General features: G+C 37.1%; 1 long non-coding RNA gene across 1 annotated transcript; it reads right to left on the reverse strand.

The window, feature by feature from the left end:
* LOC308189627 lies at positions 1 to 13,521 on the reverse strand. Its single transcript, XR_013946482.1, has 3 exons — positions 13,165 to 13,521; positions 2,389 to 2,431; positions 1 to 1,458 (listed from the first exon to the last, which is right to left on the reverse strand). It is a non-coding gene; the product is annotated as an uncharacterized lncRNA (long non-coding RNA).
* Between the last annotated feature and the right edge of the window lie 2,880 nt (positions 13,522 to 16,401).

Below are 16,401 nucleotides of genomic sequence, written 5' to 3' on the forward strand. Positions count from 1 at the left end.
AAGATACAAATTAAATATATTGTATTGGTACCCTTAAGGACATGTAGAAAGACAACTTCCCTTAAAAGGTCTGGTGATATATGTAACGGTATTTCCAACATTTTCAGGCAAAGTTTGTTTTTCAATGCTTAAATTCACAGCCAACAACCCCCCAAACCTAAACCCAGTTTTCCTATATTGTTATAAAATTGCACAGAGGAAAAAAATAATGGGTAACAGAAATCTCAAGGGTTTTTTTGTGTAACAGTAGTCCAGGGGCTCTTTGTCCCTCATCTTCCTCCCTGCTTGCAGGGTCGTGTGTTCATCTGCTCGTACCTGTGGACTCCCCCAGCCCCATGTGTCCCCAGCTCTCTGGAAATGCACCCTGAGGTCCTTGTTTTGGCTGTCATCAGACACCCCTCTAGTGAGCCTCAAAAGAGGTGACAGAAAGTGATGCCATCTCCTGGCTTTCTCCTATATGCCTGTTCCCCCAGTCACTGTGGTGGAAATTGTGCATCACTCTATGCTTAGTGGGTGTGCTTAAAAAAAAGGGGGGGGGGGGAGGGGGCAGGCGTATGGGAAAATCTTTTGTATGTGTGGGTTCACCATGCTAAGATTTTTGCTTTAATGGAGGGAGCCCAGAGTGCTGCAGGGCTTTTTGAGGCCTGTAAGAATGGTCTCTGACCATGGAGACTTGGCATATTTCCACTGTCAAAGAAACAGTCGGTTTCAGCCTTGTTTAATTAAGAAAGAGTCTCTGCAGGGTCACATAAAGCACATTACTTATACATAAGTATGAAATCAAAATTTGGACTGGGTTAGAAAGTGACCTGGAGAAACTGCATGTGCAGGCAAGGGTTGTGTTTCTTGGCACAGAGCTGACCTCAGTGTAGAAGGTGACCCTTCCACTGGTGATTTTCATTTTCATTAACTGCAAAAATGAGAAATAGGTATGAGCCCATTTAACTTTATTTTTAAAACAGCTCATGTGGTTAAACAAAATACAGAATGTGCGTGAGTATCTGCTTTTATGGATATTTTATCAATGACGGAGTGATTTATTCAACTGTTTGCTATTGCTTTACCACTACAGCCTTGCAGAAAGAGCTTTGGTTCTTGAGGGACAGATCCAGGCCCAGCTGGAGAGCAGTAATGATGTTTAAGGTCACTTGTCAGAACTGGGGCGTATGCTGCAGCTGTGCTTGCTCCTCCTTAGCTCTGTATTTGAAGCACTGTCTCTGCCAGGTTCATAGCATCATGGGATTATGCTCTGGGGCTGTCTTAGCTTGTTTCAGTTTGCTCAGGGGAAGAGACTGTACTTGTCATTTGGCGAAATGGGTATTGTTTGTCTTTATTTCCAGATACTTTAATTGAATCCTGTGTTTTCTTCAGCATTTCTTCTACACTTTTCATCATTTTTTAGGTTTTTTTTTTTTTTTCTGGTCTGATTTAAAATACCAACACAGCTCCCTTGAAAATCTGTAAAAAAGAAATATATATATATACACATATAAATTATCATAATCATGTCCACTCCACAATTCCATTTTTTTTTCCTACAGCCACAGTAAAGACTGCAAAGTATTTAGTATGTTATATTCCCTTCCTTTCATTGGCTGCAGCGTGAAGTAAACACAATGTATTTAATGCGTCTTTGTGTATCCTCTGTAGTATATGGACTAAGTGATGTGCTGTTGGTTGTTCTAAATTATTTCTTTGTGGTTTTGTTTTTCACATAAATACCAAAGTCTATTAGACAATGAGCCTCTTTAATTATTAGCTGAAATGTCACCTTTCCAACCACGGTCTGAGTAGCAGCAGAGAGGCACAACTTAAACAGTGTCTTTGTAATTTTTACTTTTTTTCTTCTTCTTCTGTTTTCACAGATTATTTTATATTCTTTTCATCTGCACCTTTCTGAAGACTGCTTTGTTAAAATTTATAATATAACAGGTTTCTACTTGCTTCCACGATAATAACTGCATTTTGACCATGACAGGTTTTTTTTAAGGGTTATGCTTTATACTGAAGTCCAGTCATGATTTACAGTTATGTTATTTTGTAATTTATTTCACATAAAGTATCTAAAGAAAGTAATAAAATAGTGAAAAACAAAAGAACACATTGCAAGTGTATCTTATAATCTAATACACTGTAGAGCATTGCGTACCCTTTACTCAGCCTGTAAAAGTAACAGGATAGGTATGTGCTTCTGAGTTCATTTCTTCCATTTCTCCTGTTTCCAACAAAATAAATGTCAGGATATTGCTAATTATAGTTCAATATTTCTCATAACTAAGGGATTTCCTTTCTTATGCACTCTTAAAATTAACCTGAAATGATACTGTCAAACTAGCAAGCTATATATTTTGTTTCTTATGTTGCACAACACTTTTGGCACTGACTCACCTGACAAGTTAGGTGCTGCTACCACAAGTATCTTGAAGATAATCTAAAAAAATAATTGAAATCAGTTGCTAATCCTGAGAAAGTATGAGACTGTAACCAGAAAGAAATCACAGAGGCAGGTTTTCTTAAAATCATTTTATTATACGGGGTTATAAAGCAAAGCTCTAAAGTGGTACTTTAAAGTCAGAGATGCTCTTACACCATACATACCAAAAAACAAAAAACAAACAAACAAAAAAAACTAGAAATGTGATCAGTGATAGATCTTGAGCTGAAAAAATTTGATTTATGGCTGCTGCATAAGCTAGCAGTGCTCTAAATGCTCAGGAACAAGTTCTAGCTGCCACAGCAGGCAGCTGGTGGCTGTGCATGTCACACTGGAGCCTGGGTGGCCCTGGAAGCAGGGGCAGGGTTGCAGAGTCCCACAGCCAAGGTGTTTGGCAGATCCTCTGTGGCAAAACCCAGCAATGCTGGAGGCAACCCCTGGCCCTTGGGACAGTGGTGTGCTTGTTACTCTCTGATGTGTGGTCCAGACACAGCCTCTAAGCACACTTGCCCTCTTCTAGGTAGGGATAGAGCATGGATTCACAGAAGATAGGGCTCACGCTGGGGCTAGGCAGCACGCAAGCCCCACCATGCACTTACTGGGACTTGCGTATTACTACTGCAATTTAAAGTCCTTCCGAGGGGAAGGGATAGAAAAGTGTGGTTTGTCTGCAATTACCACAATTTGGCCTGAAGGTTGTAAATAGAAATGGTTAGATTAGAACAAATTAAAACTTGAGTCATGCACTCCTTTCTAGTTTTTAGCATGGTAAAAGCTATAAACTCAGGAACTAATTTGCCAGCCCAGTTGCAAACAAAAAATGAAAGAAATTTAGGGCATAGGAAATTGTTGGGCTTTTTTTTTTTTTTTTTAGATGCGAAGAGCTCACTCCTTGCCTTCCTTGTTTTGTGAAGATCATTAGAACTGGCCTCCCCAAACCTTCCAGACACTCAGAACTCCAAATTCTTTCAGAATAAGATTTTGAAGAAATTTTCAAGCTAATATTTTTCCTTGGAAGAAGCTCACTCTACCTGTTAATCAAGTGATCTTTAAATCTCTTAGTAAATCCCACCTCTGTCAGTTAACCTTTTTGACCTCTTCTGTCTCTTTGCATCTATTCCTGTGCTTAATCCTTAAATTGTCAGTGTTGCGGTTGTTCAAACTAGGTTGCAAATTTCTCAGGGAGGGAACCTTGTCTAAATTTGTATTCGTAAGACACCGTTCACATACTCTTCACCTAGGGCACTGTATGGGTAGTAATGACTTTTCTGAGTGAATAAGAGATTTATGTAAAACTCTTTTTCAGAATACTTGTTTGGAGAAAAAAAAAAAAATTGAAGTTTACAATAAAAGTTATGATTAGAACATGTATGTTTCTGGTACTAAAGATATTTGAATGTTACTTTTCTGTCAGTAATAAATGGAATTCAAATTTAATAACTGGAAGTACGTTCATTGTAATTAGCATTTATCTTTCAAAAGCATTTATTTTACTAATTGTGTTGCTATTGCCATAAAGCAAAGTGTTATTGTCATAAAAATAAGTCATTTTTAAACATAATATGAACTTTACAGGGACAGGAAGGTATTTAAATTAAGTGCCTTGCTTGGGTCCACAGAAAAAAAATGCACTTACTGTTGTTGGTTTTATACGCATGTAATTCCACAAAATTTCAATGCAATTACTCTGAACTTGCACTCTGTTGTAAGACAGAAGCATGTCATATTTTTTCTTAGGAAGTCTCTATGCCAAAGATTGCTGTAGGCTGTGTGAGCTCACTAGGAAAGCACCAGTATATACCTGCCATGTTCGTATGCGCTTCCCTTGATCCATTATTGGCCACTATCAGAGAGGCAGGGAGCTGGGCCAGCTGGACCTGCGGTTTTGTTTGGTACAGTTGCTTTTATAGCTTTAGATGTCTGTGGAGGACTTAAGCTCATCCTATGTGAGGCAGACCAAACAAATTAAGGCAATACAACTGTTGTTTAAAAATCATTCCTGATATTTTTGCAAGAAGCAACATGATTTAAAAGACTTGTTTCCATAGGAAAAAGCCTGGAGATACTTTTTCAGTCTTATCTGACCTTCTGTAGCAAACCTCACTGGATCTGACTCTAATCTCACTTACTTTGCAAATGAGAAACAAACTTCACTGAAATGAATGGAATGTAATAAAACTGGATTTTAAATTAGAATTGGGCCAGTAACACCACTTTAGAGGATTGTCACACAGCTGACTACAAAGACCTCTCCTTGACCTAACTGTGAAGATATGGAAAACCTGGTGTGCTGGCTTCATTTGAGATTTTAGCTTGAAATTACTGAGAATTCAGTTTCTTGTTCTTACTTTTAATTCAGATTTTAATGCAACCTAATTTACAATAAAGACATACAAACTCCAATGAAAATCACAACAGAGGAACAGAGAGGGAAAGCCAAGTTTCTCTCTTGCTGTTAGAAGCCAGAGATCCTGTATTTCATGTATTTACCAGTTTGTACAGAGCTTGGCAAAGTTTACATAGTGTTGGTGAAGATCTGCTGTGAGCTGTAATATGGGGACAATGCGACTGCCAGAGCTGTTTCCAACTTGGCCTGAGGGCTTTTTGTGCTTATATATGCCCCACCTGCAAATGTGCTTAACTAAAAGGCTAGTACTTACAAATGACATTCAGTCAGCATTTTCACACGATTAACTTGCCAATTAAAAATGGGCTTGGTACTGAGTTTAGAAGTTAACTTAGATACTCCTAGCTTGGGCAGAGAGTTGCTTTCAGGCAGGGTGAGGCCAAGTCTGATTTTGTAGGAGGTGTCATGCCTGTCTTGAGAGAGACGCTGTGACTCACTGGGGAGCTGGCGCAGCCTCGGCTGAGGACTTGCTGCCCTTGGCCCTTTTCCCGACATCACAGGCAGAAGCAAGAGCACTGCTGGCAGATAGGAGCGTGACTTGTCCCCAGTGAATGGCTGCGTCTTTGCCTGGAACCTCTACTGTGTTTACTGGGGTTTCTTTCACTTCCCCTGCCCTTACTTAATGCTACATACAATGAGTTCAGAAAAAAAAATAATAAAAATAAAAAAATAATAAAAAATAATAATTTCCGTCATCATTTTAAAATCTTTAAAATAATTACTCTGAGTATAGCCTAATTATATGTTGGTTCCACTGCAAGAGGAAAAGTATATGTGTCTGGAATTTGATGACTGTACAGCTCAAGAAAAAAGATTTACAGTGTTTTAAGTATATTAATTACATACTTTTATATTAAGAGAGGAGATAGAAGGTAACACAAGATGTTTTTCCTCTAGGTGACATAAAGGCAGAATGAAACAGCTACTTGTCCTTGGAAAAGTACATCTGTGGTGGTTTTAGATGTGTTGTTCTTGGATTGTGAATTTTTTGTGTTTTTTGTTTGTTTTTGTTTGTGTGTGTGTGTGTTTTTAAGGGGAAAATACTTATCTTGGAGATTATAAGCATGAACATATCTGGAAAAAAATAAATTGTTTTGGTGTGATGAACATATAAAATACACGTCAGTATGGAAACAAATTGGATATTAATTAAATCTAGGTAGACTTATGCACATGACATTATTCAATTTGTGTAAATAATTGTGATAACTGTAAATACAAATTAGATGTTTGTCCTTTACACCTTATGTCTGACATTTGTTTTATGCATTTACACATTAACATGTGAGATGTTGTGACATAGGGGCTTACCTTCTTGACTTCCCCACATCATAATGAAAATTAAAATTTCAGGATAATCATAAAAGAAAGCTTGATTGTTTTAAACAATTGCAACAATTAATTTTGGTCTGTACTAATATTCTGAATTAGTCTGAATAATAATGAGGAAAATTATATTTCCCTATCACTGTCCAAATCAAATAGCAATACAAGTTCTCCCAGTGGCACCTGTGTAGATATCACTCATCAACACCTCCTACTGTTTGTGATAGCTGTTAGGGCCTTATCTTCTGTACAAGATGAAACTTGATTCATTTACATTTTCTCTTTTTGAATTAACAAGTAGTAAAAGCCAGAAAATCTCTGAGATTTATTACTTTTTTTTTTACATGTTCCCTGTCACTGTCATTCATGCCTTTCTACTTTAAGTCAACATAAAAAGCAGATTTTTTTAAAGGAAATACATAGTGCTGCGAAGGAACTCCCCGCTGACTTGTCTCTGACCATATGACTGCCTTTGCTTTGCTTTGCTTAACAACATTCTCCAGACCTTTTCAGTGGAGGGATTACATTTTTTTATGGTTTTGTAGCATCTTCGGCACTATTGGTGCTCTTGTAATACAAATAATCAATAATACTTATGTGAGTCAAATATCAACAACTATATTTTAATATATATTCTATAATATAATATATTCTAATCTATATTCTAATAGATATTCCAGACAGTAATTTTACTACTCCCATATGATATTTTACCCCTAAAGGTTACATCAAACTGTGGAAAAGGTCCATACCATAGAGCTTTAAAGTACCTCTTTGGCTTCTTAGGGAAATGGTAACTCTTTTGTTTACATGGAATTTTCATTCTGCATATCCTGCTTTGCTGTATTTGCCATTTTAAAATAATGTAAATAATTCACATAGACAGAGGTCTAATAGCAGCAAGTAACATTCAGTGTCAACTAACACAGATTAATTCATGTAGAAAGAAAGAAAAATGAAAAAGTACATGTAGAACCTGCTATGGTGAGGGGGTTCCTGCATACCAGCTTTCTCAGCTCTGAGGTTGTTATGATGATTAAATCAAAAATGAGGTCCTTTAATTTTATCTTTCTTGATGACAAAATTCAGAAGCTGAATTCTGACAACTCATTACATTGACCCTCAGTAAACTGAGCCAGCAATGTGCACTTGCAGCCCATAAAGCCAACCATATCCTGAGCTGCATCAAAAGGAGCATGGCCAGCAGGTCAAGGGAGGTGATTCTCCCCCTCTACTCTGCTCTTGTGAGACCCCACCTGGAGTGTTGTGTTCAGCTCTGGGGCCACCAGCACAAGAAGGACATGGACCTATTAGAGTAACTCCAGAGGAGGGCCATGAGGGTGATCAAAAGGGCTGGAGCACCTCTCTTATGAAGACAGGCTGAAGGAGTTGGAATTATTCACCCTGGAGAAGAAAAGGCTCTGGGGAGACCTTACAGTGACCTTCCAGTACCTACAGGGGGACTACAGGAAAGCTGAGGAGGGACTCTGTGTCAGGGAGTGTAGGGATAGGATAAGGGGGAGTGGCTTTAAACTAAAAAGAGAAAGTTTCCAAGAGAAACTGTGGATGCCTCACTCCTGGAGGTGTTCAAGGTCAGGCTGGATGGGGCCTTGCCCAACCTGATCTAGTGGGTGGCATCCCTGCCTAAGGCAGGGGGTTTGGAGTTAGATGATCTTTAAGGTCCCTTCCAACATAAGCCATTCAATGATTCTTTTATTCTCTAAGAGTGTAGTTTTAGATTAGGTATTAAGAAGAAATTCTTCACTCAGAGGGCACTGGAACAGGTTGCCCAGAGAAGCTGTGGATGCCCCTTCCCTGGAAATGTTCAAGGCCAGGTTGAGTGGGGCTTTGGGCAACCTGGTCTGGTGGGAGGTGACCCTGCTCATGGCGGGGCGGGGGGGGTGGAACAAGGTGATCTTTAAAATCCGTTCCAACGCAGACCATTCTATGATTATTCTATGATGATGAACTGCAGTTGGCAAAAGCACACCCATAGGATGCTTGTTCTTCAGTTAGCGCCTGTTGGCAGAGGTCTCTAAGTGAATAGTGCTGAGCCTATTGTGTCTTAGCATAAATGTTTTACCAGATTTCTTCAGAGAGCAGGATTTTTAAATCAGTCGCAGGCTTCTTTGTTAACCATTCCTTCCTGCAGGAAATTTCTCCTTCTGTCAATAGCTGTGACACTGTCTTTCTACAGTCAGTCTCCGTGAAAAACCTGTTTACTGACCACTGTCAACGATGTGTCTTTGGTTTGTGTATCCAATGATGTAGACTCTATGTTGTCTTGAATATTTGATTTGTTTGCAAGACTATGTAGCTAATGCTATCTCAGAGTCATAGACTGGTTTGGAATGATATTTAGATTGCCTCGTGCTTCAACATTTTCAGGTTCACTTAAAATAGGAACCTCATTCTGGTAAACCATCCTATGCTAGCTACAGACCCTTGACTCACTGTGAAGGAGCACCTGTTTTACTCCTTTTATATGTAACAAATGTGACTTCAAGATCATACAAACTTGACTATTAACTTTTGTTTTGAAAATGTATCGGTAAGCCTGGAAATGAACAATAATAGGGGAAAAAGAGATCACAATTAATTTAAGATAACACAGGGTAGCAGCAATATATTTCTAGCAATGTTGATTAAATAAGATTACTGAATTGTTTTTGTACGAGCAAAAGAGTGTCAGGTATTTAAAAAGCACTCAGCATCTGCCTGACGTTCAAAAGGCTGACACACTCAAGGAAATCTTTGTCCTTATTGTCTCCAGACTGAGTAAATGGCATTAAAATGGTCAGCCCAGAACTGACTGTCGTAATATAAGGCTACAAAAGACCTTGACAGGGTCAATGAGTCAAGCTCCTTGTTGTTGTAAGCAAAAACGTCAGAGATGTCTTTTCTCCAAAGTTATCAAGTTCCCATCTCCTAATAATTAGATGTGTTGGCTGCTGTCCTTTAATTATAACCTCATTGACACTGCAGAAAACTGATCCATTCTTTGTTTACATTGTTTTAATTCACTGGAAAGTAGTACAACTTTGGGTGGAACATGCACAGGTTCCTCTCCTTCAGTTACTGTAATAATCCTCTCCTAGTACTAACTGTAAGAAAATGTTGTTAAAATGTGTGTTACAAGACCAGAGGATTTCTGTTATAATTTGTGGAAATAGTATACAATCACCAGATTGAATATTTTTGTAATAGGAATCAGATGTGTTGAAATACAGCTTTATAAGACTTTGAGTTTTTGTTCTTAATATTAAATAACTTCTTCACAAATCACTGGTGATATTTATGAGACATAGTCAAAAAACATCCTTGAGCCTAGATATAAAACAGTTGTGTTTAATGTGAGGCTATCTTTCCAGGCTGGAGAAGGTGTTTCTCAGGGGATCTCTGTCACACAAATAGGCATGGCAGCTCTTGAAGAGCTTCAGCCCTCCTGGCTAATGTTAGGGAAAAGTGAGATTTACAGTATATAAGCACCTTTTTTTCATCTCTTTGATTTTCCTGTAAAAATATAGTTTCTGACTGCGAGGGTAAATAGAAGTCTGAATTTAAGAAATCAGAGTTTCCAAAGGGAAATAAATGTCAGTTCTGATTTCAATGAGATCGGTTTGTTAAGTGTGTTATATCCCAAAGATTTACTGGCCTGCAGTAGTACTGGACTCGTGGACTTCAACTATGTGATGGAAAGGGTATAAAGCCTGACAGCCACGAGGTGCTTCAAAGTGACCAGAAAAAGACAGAGGCAAAGATTTTCCACTTTTGGTTTCCATGATTTAGTGCTCTTTCAGGGAACTTTCTAAAACAGAAGTTCAATAATCTGGCTTATTTTTCAGGCAATAACACTTAGCTTTGAGTTTAATTCTTCCTTTTCTCCTTACTCCATCTGAGGGGAGTGGGAGTTTCCATCCCAATACTATTATTTTTTATATACTCAGGCACATTTATTCCTCATTTCAAACTTTCAGGCAGGTTTGGTCACCTATTTCCCTACTTTCAAAAGTCCTCTTCCTAAATCATTCTCACCGTTTTTCTTTCTCTCAACATTTTTCTATGGTTCCCTTTACCTTTTTATGTTAAACTCAGGCTCCTTCAGTGCTAACAAGATTTACCCATCCATTTACATGTCTGGTTCCCTTCACTCCCTTCCATGCACTTGCTCTACTTCACTTAATCATCTGTTCCCTAACTGATTGCTTTGTCTCTTTTTGATGTCTTGCTGGAAACTTCTCTTACTCTTTTCCACCAAACTTCCTCTTGTAGAGAGAAAGGTTCACATCTGACTTTGAATGACACCTTCTCTTTCTCCCTTTTCCCAAAGTCACTAATATCATATAAACTACCGTTTTCATTGGTTTACCTTGTGAGTTATTTAAAATAATGAAACATCTTACTTGGTTGAAAAAAATAATTGGATGTTGTAACATTTGGTAGGAGAATATACTTAAAATAAGAGATACTTCTGTGGCTGGGTTTATTTGATGACAGCATTTTTTTTCTGCTGAGAGTTTAAGGCAATGTACTGTATTACAGCTGGTCAATTGTTGCTTTTCATTAATTCTGACATGATGAAAGACCACAGAAAATGGTGAGGTAATATAGAAAAAAAAAAGAAAAAAAAAAGAAAAAAAAAGGATTTTATTAGAAAATATAATTATTTAGATTTTTTCTTTTAAACACCCTGAGAGTGTTTTTCACTGAGAGTGGATCCCCCACTCTATCTAGTGTATCAATCTGTCACTCTGCATGGGATATAAAGTATTACTGCTGAAGCTAAAACAAAGGCTATTTTCTGAGCTGCACAGGTCACTCAGTCAAGCACTAAAATTAAAAAGTAACTCTAAGTTATGGCTGTATACGTGTATAAATAACAAAGCAAACCACCTGTATCTCAGAAATTCATAGCTGCATTTTTTATCTTATCATAAAAGTTGTTGGACAAATCTTCATGCAAGTTGAAGTAGATTACAACCTTCCAAATAAAGGTACTCAGAAGTTTTGATTCTCTTTCTTGTTAGTTTATGTTATTCCATAGTAAATGGGTTGGATCTTAACTTATGCTTTCTTGTTAGTTGCGTAATATGAATGAACTACTAGAAAAGAAGGGAAGTGACTCCATATTAGTGTGTAATTTCTTTGGGCAGTGAAAAGCCCTTCCCCTCCAGAGCTTTCCAAAGAGGTTGATACAGGATTTTGTTTCATTTATTGCCCTCTGGAGCAGTCAGGAGTCTCTGATTAGCCAAGCCATATTTCTTTGATAGTTCATACTATTCATATTTGTATTAATATGATAGTTCATACTGGGGCTCCATGCTATGTAGCCAAATGACAGAATAAGTGCCAAGAAAGGAAATGACATTGGTAGCATAGCAAAGCGGTAGAAAGCTCGGTTAACTTCTCAAGTCATAGATTCCATTAATATTGAATAGACATCCATGTATGTTTGCTACTGTTGAGTTTTAGTCACCATTACTGGGGCAAACACTTCCCTCTTCCGCAAAAAAAAAAAATAAGACATAAGCCCTTTGCTTTCATTTATGCCAAAGTGTCATAACTTTCCTTTTGACATCTGCTTGTTTTGCTGGTTAGATTCACATTTGCTCACACAAACTTGCTTAGCATGAACCCACAACAATAACCCAGTTATATTACCCAGAAAACGCCCATGTATTTTGTCCCTTTTTCCATCCCAAATCTTCTACATATATATATATATATATGAGATCTGACCACAGAGATGAAGGTAACCATTAGTTTAAAAGTGCTATCAATTTTGTAGTCTGTCTGAGCAGTACAGCTTTCTGCTTGGAACTGAGGATTGTTTTCACCTGCTAGATAAGTAAAGAAGATCTACAAGGCCCAAATAAATACTTCCTCATTCATTGTCTCATTGGGATCTGTCAAGAAATTGCCAAGTGAAACATGTACTTAACTAGTGTATTCAATGATTCACACACTGCTCAGTTGCAGAGTATATTTAACTAAGATTTCAGGTAGACTAATACTGTAAAAGAGGTCTATATAAAAATTAACAATACTACCTGTATTACAGGTCAGGTTCTTCAACCTATAATTGTCTGTCTTCCCAATCCTTATTACATACATTTTGCATTTTCTTTCTGTTTTAAATGTATGGTAAGTGCATGGTTATAACAATTTAATGACTTTTAAAAATATATTTTAGCATTTAATGTCATTGATGGCAAAAGATAATCCTGTAACATATTTTCATAGAAATCTTAAAATCTCTTAAATATTTTGTATCATAATGGAAGATGTGGTGAAAATATATATTTAAGCTACAAATATTTTTCCTACTTTTTTATGTTTTCTTTTTTATGCAGATCACACTGTATTTATTCATAGTTTATTTATACTCTGTCAGACTTGCTGCAATGTTCTTTGGAAATTAATCTTGAAAGACAAGTTTATAGTTATTGGGTAAGTACCCCGAAAGTATAGATGCACTATTTGAATATTTGCAATGGTCAGGTAATAAACAAATAGCATAAGATGACTGTGCTGGAACAGACCAAGATAACAGACAGAACCGGATACCAAGTAAAAATTATAAAAGCAGGTAGGTAGGTAATGATTTTCCCAAGCATTTTAACAGGCTGATTATTTGCAACTTGGGGAGTACATGAACTCAGTATATCCTGTGACCCTATAGATTTTACTTCCATGAAATTCTTCAGTTTGTCCTTCAATCTGTGCAAACTTCTAGCTTCCAAAAAATACTGTCACTATCGTGTTTATTCTTAATACATTCTGCATGAAACAAAAAAAAAAATCCTCGTGTTTTGAACCAACAATCTGCAGATTCATCTGATGTCACTACTACTATTGAGAGAGACAATGAACAACTGATGCCTATTCACCCTTCCCATGCCACTCCCCATATTTTATGGCTTTATCATATATCCCCTCAATTGCCTGTTTGCCAAGCTGAAGTCTCCTAAACTGTGTAATTGGAAGTTGTTCATACCTTTGATCATCTTTTCTGCTTTTCTCTGGATCATCTACAGCTCTTCCATACTCTTTTTTTGAAGTGGGAGGATGAGGACTGCATCAAACACTCATTCTGCGTGGATCAAGTGGGACCCTGATACTTAGATACTGATACTTAGAGCAAATATTTCTCACATGAACTTGGGGTTTACATTTATTAAAACATTTAATTCTCTTGATTTCCTATTACAAGTCAGGATTTGAAATTCAAGATTGACTAATGAATACTGCTTTTGGCATAGCAAATTAAAGTTTGTTTTTAAGTGATACAGCTCCCGGCAACCATATGTTTGCAAGCTGTTTGCCTATGCTGAAACCAGACAACATAGATCCAGTTCTACCTTTGAATGTTTAGATAATAATGAGTCATGCTAATATAGGCTGTCTAGAACAGTTCAACTGCAGCATACTAAAGAATTTATTATAAAATATATTAAAAAAGAGCATATACACAAGTGAGTCACAGACCAGAGCAGTCCAACATGCTAACAAGCAATGCAAGTGAGATGTGTCATCCTAAAAGTGTACATGCTCTGGTGATAGCCCAGCTGGGACCACTTGTCATATAGTATAGAAAAAGCAAGGCATACAGTGAAAGAGCATGTGCTGAACAAGGATACCAACCCCATCTCTTTTCCATATTTGATGCAGTTATTCAAAAAGTTATTTAGTGGAATTTCATCCCACAGTTGTGGCAGACCATTTATGAATGTAAACAGTGAAAAACTGGCCTGAGTCAGCTCTTTGTGTATGTAAGCAATGGAAGAAACTGACTCATTTTTCTTTTTATTAAATTTAATATAGTTCTAGTAGAATTACAATATTATTTTAAAATTGAATATTTTATAAGGTTCTCCTAAGCATGATGCTCCAGTCAATTTAGTCAATTCATTCATGATCATAGTATCACATGACCTTTGCAGCAGTACAGAGAATTTTCGACAGCTAGGCTCCTCTTTCTTGAATAAAACTAGTTGTTGCTTATATTTTACATGTGTGTTTTTACTTCAGGCATTACTGTGTTTCTGGGATTTATTACTGGATATTTTGCAAAATTAAAGCTGTGGCATGTATTTTTTACTACTTTCCTTCAATAGTGCATAAGTTGCTGTTCCATAACAAACTTAAAAAAATCATTCAGAGTCCAAAGTGAACACATATTTTAATGAGCATTCATTTATTTCTGTGCATCACTCAGAAAATGAAAGCAATGAGAAAAAAAAAAAAAAAAAGAAAGAAAAAGAAAACGACATTTCAACATTATGACTGAAAATATGAATAACACAGTGTAAGGATGCTTGAAGTTCACATTTCCTATCATACGAATTTCTAATTTGGAGCATTTGTTTCTTTTATTATGCTGCTATGACAACTAGAATATTTCCCCCAACTTCTGCATTCAGCAAGAAAGAAATTAATTGCACAGTTCAGCAAAAGCTTAGTTTTCCTTATTTTGGACTGGTGAATTATCTATCGCTTTGTTTAGGACTGTTGACACAACCATCTCCTTATGAGACTGTATCCTGTGCCTGAGAAAATTTTACCAAATTGGCACATTTCTTCAAAAATATCTAGTGCCAACTAGAAAGTTTTTTTCTGAATAACTGTATAATAATTAAAAAAAAAAAACACTCTTGAAATCACACTGAAATTCTAGAATATGTAATCACTTAAATTTTTAAATGTGTAATGGAGTTTTACACATCTTCTATGCTGCAGTTTATTTCTTGCAAAACAGGTTTGAGTTGTTATGAGTACTCCACCCATGCATATATGAAAGATTAGCAATGAAAAAAATGTTGAAAAATATAAGCTAGGAATGAATTAGTAAGTATAAGTCATAAAAGTCCAATTTGCCTTGACAGTACAGAGTCATGCTGCTTGAGCAGAGACAATGGAAAATACTTTGCTTTGAATCAGCAAAAAAACCTACTGATTTTCCCTATGCACTTTGAGGATGGGGTTATTTGTTGTACAGAGTTCAGCAGCTACATTACACTAAGGTATTTCTGGCCTCCCAAGAGAGACATAAGTTGACTGAATGGAGTCAAGATTACATTTACTTCCCAACTCATGTACAAGTTACATGCCTTTAGAAGAACGTAAATAACACTGCACTAAGAAGAGCTGTTGAATGTGTTGCAAGCAGATTTTGCAAGATACAGGAGTCATGCTGGAAAAGCTTGTGATGAGACAGGACCTACGCAGAGAGTTGTTCCTGGGGGAAGAGCAGATAATAGTTGCCAACTGCATGTGACGCCTGGGGTCAACAAAGAGAGAAGCCATGTTGACGTGCTACAAAACTTGAGACATCTCCATGAGGGGACAGACTGAGAGGGGAACCAAAAGAATGAGTGAGCCCTTACTCAACACTTGTGATCTGACAGGTTTGGACAGGCTGTAGATAAATCTTTTGAAACTGTAGCATCCTTTTAAGGAATGAACAAGTGACAATGAATGTATGGGAGGTACCATGTTGGAATCACACATCTGTTTCTTGCAATCAGTTCAATGCAGTGTGGCACAAGGAAGGGCTACCCATAGCCCAGTTCTGTCTAATGAGCTGGACATTGTCTCTTGAAGTTATCCAACAGTGTACAATATGAGAGCTATGAGGATATTTCCAATCAGACCTGTAGCATAAAACACAGTAATAATGACAAGATATACTGATACTGCACCAAGGGCCCCTATGCTGCAGTTTTGCTTCACATAGTCCAGTTATGATCTGCGTGATCATCCATAACAGGATCATAAATGGTGCCATCACTCTGACCAAATAGGAGATGAGCTTAAGTGGGGAAATAAAAGCTTCTTCAAAGGTCTATAGCTTGCAGTGTAGCCCCTAGGTTTACAGATTGCTGTTCTGTGTCACAGTCAAGGTGACAGCAGTGCTACATCTACTGGAAGTAAAACTGAGTTGATGACACCTTTGAACTGTTCTGACCCATGAAGTTGTCCTGTGGGAATCTTATTTTTTTTGTCAATAATTAATGATGTAATGATGCCCTTTAGTTATAAAATCAAAATGTTTAACTTTTTTTGTACCGCTTTTTGTTTTCCTCCAATTATTATTCTATAGTGATTGACAATCACCTGTTTTACCCAGCTATAACTTACTTTATCGAGAAGGGATCAATTCAGGTAACAGCAAATATAGTCAACAATCATAGCAATTTATTTGAAGCTAAATAGACCTTTCCTGCCTTCTGGG

This window comes from Anser brachyrhynchus (assembly GCF_964034855.1).
Source record: "Anser brachyrhynchus genome assembly, chromosome: 2".
Lineage (NCBI taxonomy): Eukaryota > Metazoa > Chordata > Aves > Anseriformes > Anatidae > Anser > Anser brachyrhynchus.